The sequence below is a fragment of the Cucurbita pepo genome, chromosome 12, assembly GCF_057944985.1.
Source record: "Cucurbita pepo subsp. pepo isolate OVF chromosome 12, ASM5794498v1, whole genome shotgun sequence".
Classification (NCBI taxonomy): domain Eukaryota; kingdom Viridiplantae; phylum Streptophyta; class Magnoliopsida; order Cucurbitales; family Cucurbitaceae; genus Cucurbita; species Cucurbita pepo.
In genome coordinates, this window is record NC_141809.1 from 3,762,252 (window position 1) to 3,768,055 (window position 5,804).

Consider the following 5,804-nt stretch of genomic DNA (forward strand, 5'->3'; position numbering starts at 1 on the left):
TGAGAACGTTAAACTAATAATAAAGTATTTAAAGATTTATTAAAATGATAGGGATTAATTTTGATGGTTGAAAATAGGGAAAAAGAAACTTAGTTATTATTACATAACGTAGGGGTGTCTTTAGGGCTTCCTCTACCAGAACTATTATTGTTCATCACAATTACTTCTATCATAACTACTTTAATGAAAAGAAAAAAAAAAGCATAATAATGTGTTTTTTTTTTCATAATTTCAAATGCTAAATTATAAATTTGGATCATAAATTTTGAGAACATATTACAAAATTAAAAGTTTCGAACACTTCTATACATATTTCAACATATCTACACACTAAAGGTTAAAAGTTTAATAGGAGCGTTTAAAAGTTTAAAGATAGCAGAAGAAGTATAACTGTCCAAGCCCACCGCTAGCTGATATTATTCGCTTTGACCCATTACGTATCATCGTCGCTTCATGGTTTTTAAAACATGTCTGCTAGAGAGATATTTCGACACCCTTGCAAGGAATGTTCCGTTCATTTTCCTCTCCAACCAATGTGGAATCTCACAATCTACCCTTCTTCAGAGCCCAACGTCCTCGTTCGCACGCCGCCCTGTAATGCCTCCATTAGGTTTAATATATATATATATATATATATATATATATATATATAATAAAATAAGGAAAAAAAAAAAAAAAAACTGACGACCTCTCCTTTAATCTATTTGCCCCTTCCTTAAAATACCTCTCTCATTAGGTATTAGGTATCAATAGTTCCGCAAACAAAATAAAAGCACAAAGAAAATATTTTCTAAGCAAACAAAACAGAAGCAAAAAGAAAATATTTTATGGGAAGAAGAAAGGTATTTAATGGAGAGATAGTTAGACAGATAATAGAAGAGAGATTGCATTTAAAAAGGTTAGTAGTCATAGTTACATTTTCCTCTCTTTTAACAATATTAATCTGTTGCAATTATTTAGATCTGAAATAGAAATGAGTAAATCTACCTAGAGAGTCAATTAAAATTGGCCAAATACTCTCACCTAAATTTAAATGTATAGATAGATAAGAAAGAGAAGAAGATTTGGAAAGCCGATTCAAATAAAGAAAAAGGAAAATACAGATAACAGTGAGGAAAGATTTGGAAGGAGAATTAATTAGAATACTTAACAACATAGAAGAGAAAATACAAAGAAGATTAGAGACCATAATATAGTTAACAAAATCAAAAGAAAGAAAAGAAGAATACAGATAAGAAGAAAAAAAATAAAGAGATAGGAAAGAACTAAAAAAGGAAATACAGAGAACAACCCAAAATACAAAATCAAAAGAAAAAAATACAATAGAAAAATAAAAGGAAGAGTGGGGTAAGAATGGATTGGAATTGACCAATAATATGACTAGGTAAGAATCCATTAAAAATTGGCCAAAAATATCTCTGAACAAAAATTCAAAGACGAAGGAGAGTATGGAAAGAATATCAGAACACAAAGAAAGTAGTCACTCCAAATAAAAATAGAAAATGAAATCTTAATATAAATAAAATATAAAATCGAACTTTCATCGAGGATAAATTGGTGACACCAATATAAGCTAATTAGGTAAGTGGGCTTACCATAGGATTTAAAGATTGTTTGAATTATGATGATGTATGAGTATGACGTGCTGTGATGTATGTTAAATGTATGTTATTTATGTTTCGATGCATGACGTACATGTTATATGTGATGCACTTAATGACTTCTATGATGAGTATGATGTATGCAAGACAATGTATTAACGTGATGATGTTTTCCACGTGAAACATGCCTTATGATGTGTGCCATATAGTATCATGTCGTAGATCGACATAGGACACAACCCTAAGAGTAAGAAAATGATATTAATGTAAATATCCATGAGCACGTGTTATATAGTGTAACAAAGAGATGAGATTAGAGAGTTGTGTCGAAAGAGACGTATAATTGGATTTGGAGGGACCTCATACATATTGTATGTTCATAAGCATACAACTACTTCCCCTAGATGATGAGTACGGACGCGCACTGAGCGTGAATGCACACAGATGAGGGTGTTCATGAGGCGCATGACTCTATGGGGTTTTGCTAAACCTCCGGACGTCGCTACAGATTAGCTTGACCAGAGGGTCCAGGGGGTGTGCGAGCGCCCTGGGGATTCACACTCGCACGTGTGAGTTGTGTGCAGGGAAGTACTACACATCCAATTTGTCCGAGATTGAAGGCCACCCTTATGATGTTTAGAGATAGATCCCTAAATCATGATTGCATGTGTTTGCATTTGTATGACCCCCTATAGCGGGGTCACTTACTGAGTATTCTTTGAAATACTCAGGCCGTGTGCCACATCATTTTTCAGGTAAAGGCAAGACACACTTGTACGGAGGACGGCGACATCACGAGCAAAGACTATGTCACGTGCATAGGGTAGACTCATATTTAAATTCCTAATATTAATTTAGAATAGGTTCTTTTGCAGTTGTTTTAAGCATTTTTCGAAGTTTAAGTTATAAATGATGTTCATGTAAGAGTTATATTTCCACATTAGAGATGAGCATGAGACGTAGTAGCGTCTTTTAGGGTCGTTACAGTGACTGGCTCTAATACCATTTATAACAGCTAAAACCAACCACTAGCAAATATTGTCCGCTTTGGCCCGTTATGTATCGTATTAGCCTCATAATTTTACAATGCGTCTATTAGGGAGAGTTTCCACACCCTTACTAGGAATGTTTCGTTTCCCTCTCCAACCAATGTGGGATCTCACAATCCATCTTTCTTGAGGGCCTTATGTCACTGGCACACCGTCCGATGTCTGGCTTTGATACCATTTGTAACAAACCAAGTCCACTGTTAGCAGATATTATCTGTTTTAGCCTGTTACGTATCATCGTCAGCCTCAAGTTTTTAAAACGTGTCTACTAGAGAGGGTGAAGTTTCCACACCCTTACAAGGAATAATTCATTCCTTCTATCTAACCAATATGAGATCTCATAATCCACCCCCAAACATCCTTGCTTGCACACCGCCCCGTGGCTTAATAACTCAATTCCTCGCTAGTAGATATTATCCACTTCGACTCATTACATATCCCCATCAGCCTCACGGTTTTAAAACGCATCTACTAAGAAGAGATTTCCACACTCTTATAAAAAAATGTTTCGTTTGTTTCTCTCTCCAACAGATGTGAAATATTACAAAAATAGCTGCCCGTCTAGCTCAGTTAGTAGAGCGCAGCTCTTAACACGATAGTTCTTTAATTTTCTAATGAGGGTGTAATTATAGTCATCCAACCCAAGTTACCAATTGTTAAAGACCATGAAGAGGAAGCTTAATAATTTAGGCATCTCCAAAAGGCATATTACTCCAATTTCTTCCCATCATAGACATTCTTATCCATTCGAATAAACTTTTTTTAGTACACACTGTTTACATTAAGTAATCTACAAGGTAAAACTCTTATATAGTGATTTGTAATATATAAACCTGAATCGTCAATTTAAGCTATAGTTAAGATATATACTCTTAACTAAGAAGTATAAATTAATTTGAGCTAAGGTTAAGATATGTTCGACTTATCTACTTAACTAATAGCGTTTATCCATTGTTAAACAATATCCCATTATTAACATTCTCGATTTAGAAGAACAATGAATGTCGTAAGAGAGTGTATATAAAGAATAATTTGGCTATCTTTTTCATCCCGACACTTAGAAAGAAGAAACAAAAGCTACCAATTCCCAAGGGCCTACAATGAGAAGAACATTGCAAGCCATTGTTTGTTTAGCTTTGGTCTTTATATTTTCGTCTCTTTCAACTTATTCTTTACCTTTGTCAACTCGAGGAAGATGGATAATTGATTCTAAAACAGGACTTCGAGTGAAGCTTGTATGTGTCAATTGGCCTGCTCATACCCAAAGCATGTTAATAGAAGGCCTAAATCATAGGCCACTAAAGGAACTTGCCGATGAGGCGATCAAGTTGAAGTTCAATTGTGTGCGTCTAACGTATGCAACTCATATGTTCACTCGTTATGCTAATAGGACAATTGAAGAGAATTTTGACCTTCTAGATTTGAAACCGGCCAAAGCTGGATTGGTTCAGTATAACCCGTTTGTATTGAACAAGACCATCGTTGAAGCCTTTGAAGCTGTTGTTGATGTACTTGGAGAGAGTGGTTTAATGGTTATTGCTGACAACCATATTAGCCAACCTAGATGGTGTTGTTCTCTTGACGATGGTAATGGATTCTTTGGAGACCGTTATTTTGACCCTCAAGAATGGTTACAAGGTCTTCAATTAGTCGCTCGACGTTTTATCAACAAACCAGCGGTATGTAACTTTAAAAGATTTTTTTTTCTTCATATTTTTTAAACTAAACCCTAGCATATGAATACTATAAGCTATAATAATATCTCATGGTTTATAGATGATAGCAATGAGCCTACGAAATGAGATACGAGGAACGAGGGAAAATGCAAATGATTGGAACAACTACGTAACTCAAGGAGTAACGATAGTTCACAATACAAATCCAGATATTTTAGTGATCGTTTCCGGATTAAATTTTGACAACGATCTTCGATGCTTAAAGGAGAAGCCATTGAACGTAACAAATTTAGACAATAAGTTAGTTTTCGAGGTACATTTGTATTCTTTTAGTGGAGATCCCGAGAGCAAATTTGTGCAACAACCACTGAACAATATTTGCGCAAATATCATAAATGGATTTGTAGACCATGCAGGGTTTGTAATGGACGGACCAAATCTATTTCCTTTGTTTGTTAGCGAATATGGGTACGATCAAAGGGAGAGCAATGACGCTGAAAACCGATTCATGAGTTGTTTCACATCTCATCTTGCTCAAAAGGATTTGGATTGGGCACTATGGACTTGGCAAGGTAGCTATTATTATAGAGAAGGTCAAGCCGAGCCACCTGAAGTATTTGGAGTTCTGAACTCCAATTGGACTCAAATTCAAAACCCTAATTTTAGCAAGAAGTTCCATCTCTTGCAGAGCATGTTACAAGGTACTTATATTCGATGATCATTACCATTTTCTAAAGCCGCTTAATATATACTTAGCTTAACACTTTCATGGCATGCAGATCCGAACTCCAATGCATCGTTTTCTTATATTTTGTATCATCTGCAAAGTGGCCAATGTGCCCAAACTTCGAATAACGATACTGAAATCTTTTTGAGCAATTGCTCCACCTCTAGTCGTTGGAGTCACGGTGATGGTAGCAATTCAATCAAGATGGCAACCACGGGTTTGTGTTTGAAGGCTAATGGAGAAGGCCTTGGAGTATCCCTTTCAAGTGATTGTCTGAGTCAACAGAGTGTTTGGAGAACTATTTCTAATACTAATCTTCATTTGGCCACGGTCACTCAAGATGGGAAGAACCTTTGTTTGCAGGTTGAAAGCTCTAGTTCTTCAAAAATTGTGACCAATCCTTGTATTTGCACGAATGGCGAGCCAAACTGCCTTCAAGACACTCAAAGTCAATGGTTCCAACTTGTTGCAACCAATTTTAATTGATGTGTAATCTTTTACTATACTAAGTAAAAAGAAAATCTCTGTTTTTCATATGAATTTGAAGTTTTTAAGTTTTGGTCCAATTTAAGTGCCAACTAGAGTTAGGTAGAAAACGATATGAAAATTGAAAAAAAGGACGATTTCACAAATCGTTTATAAAAAATATGAAAATCATTAGAAAAATAATAACAGAGATGCCTTCGGTGGGGCTATGTCGCTTCCGAGTTGCCCACGAAAAAAAAAATCACAGAAATCAACAAAAATCTTT

At 35.3% G+C, this 5,804-nt stretch overlaps 1 pseudogene; it reads left to right on the plus strand.

Annotated features, from left to right (window-relative positions):
- Nucleotides 1–3,750: 3,750 nt before the first annotated feature.
- LOC147789845 (glycosyl hydrolase 5 family protein pseudogene) lies at nt 3,751–5,539 on the plus strand (annotated as a pseudogene).
- The last annotated feature ends 265 nt before the right edge of the window (nt 5,540–5,804 follow it).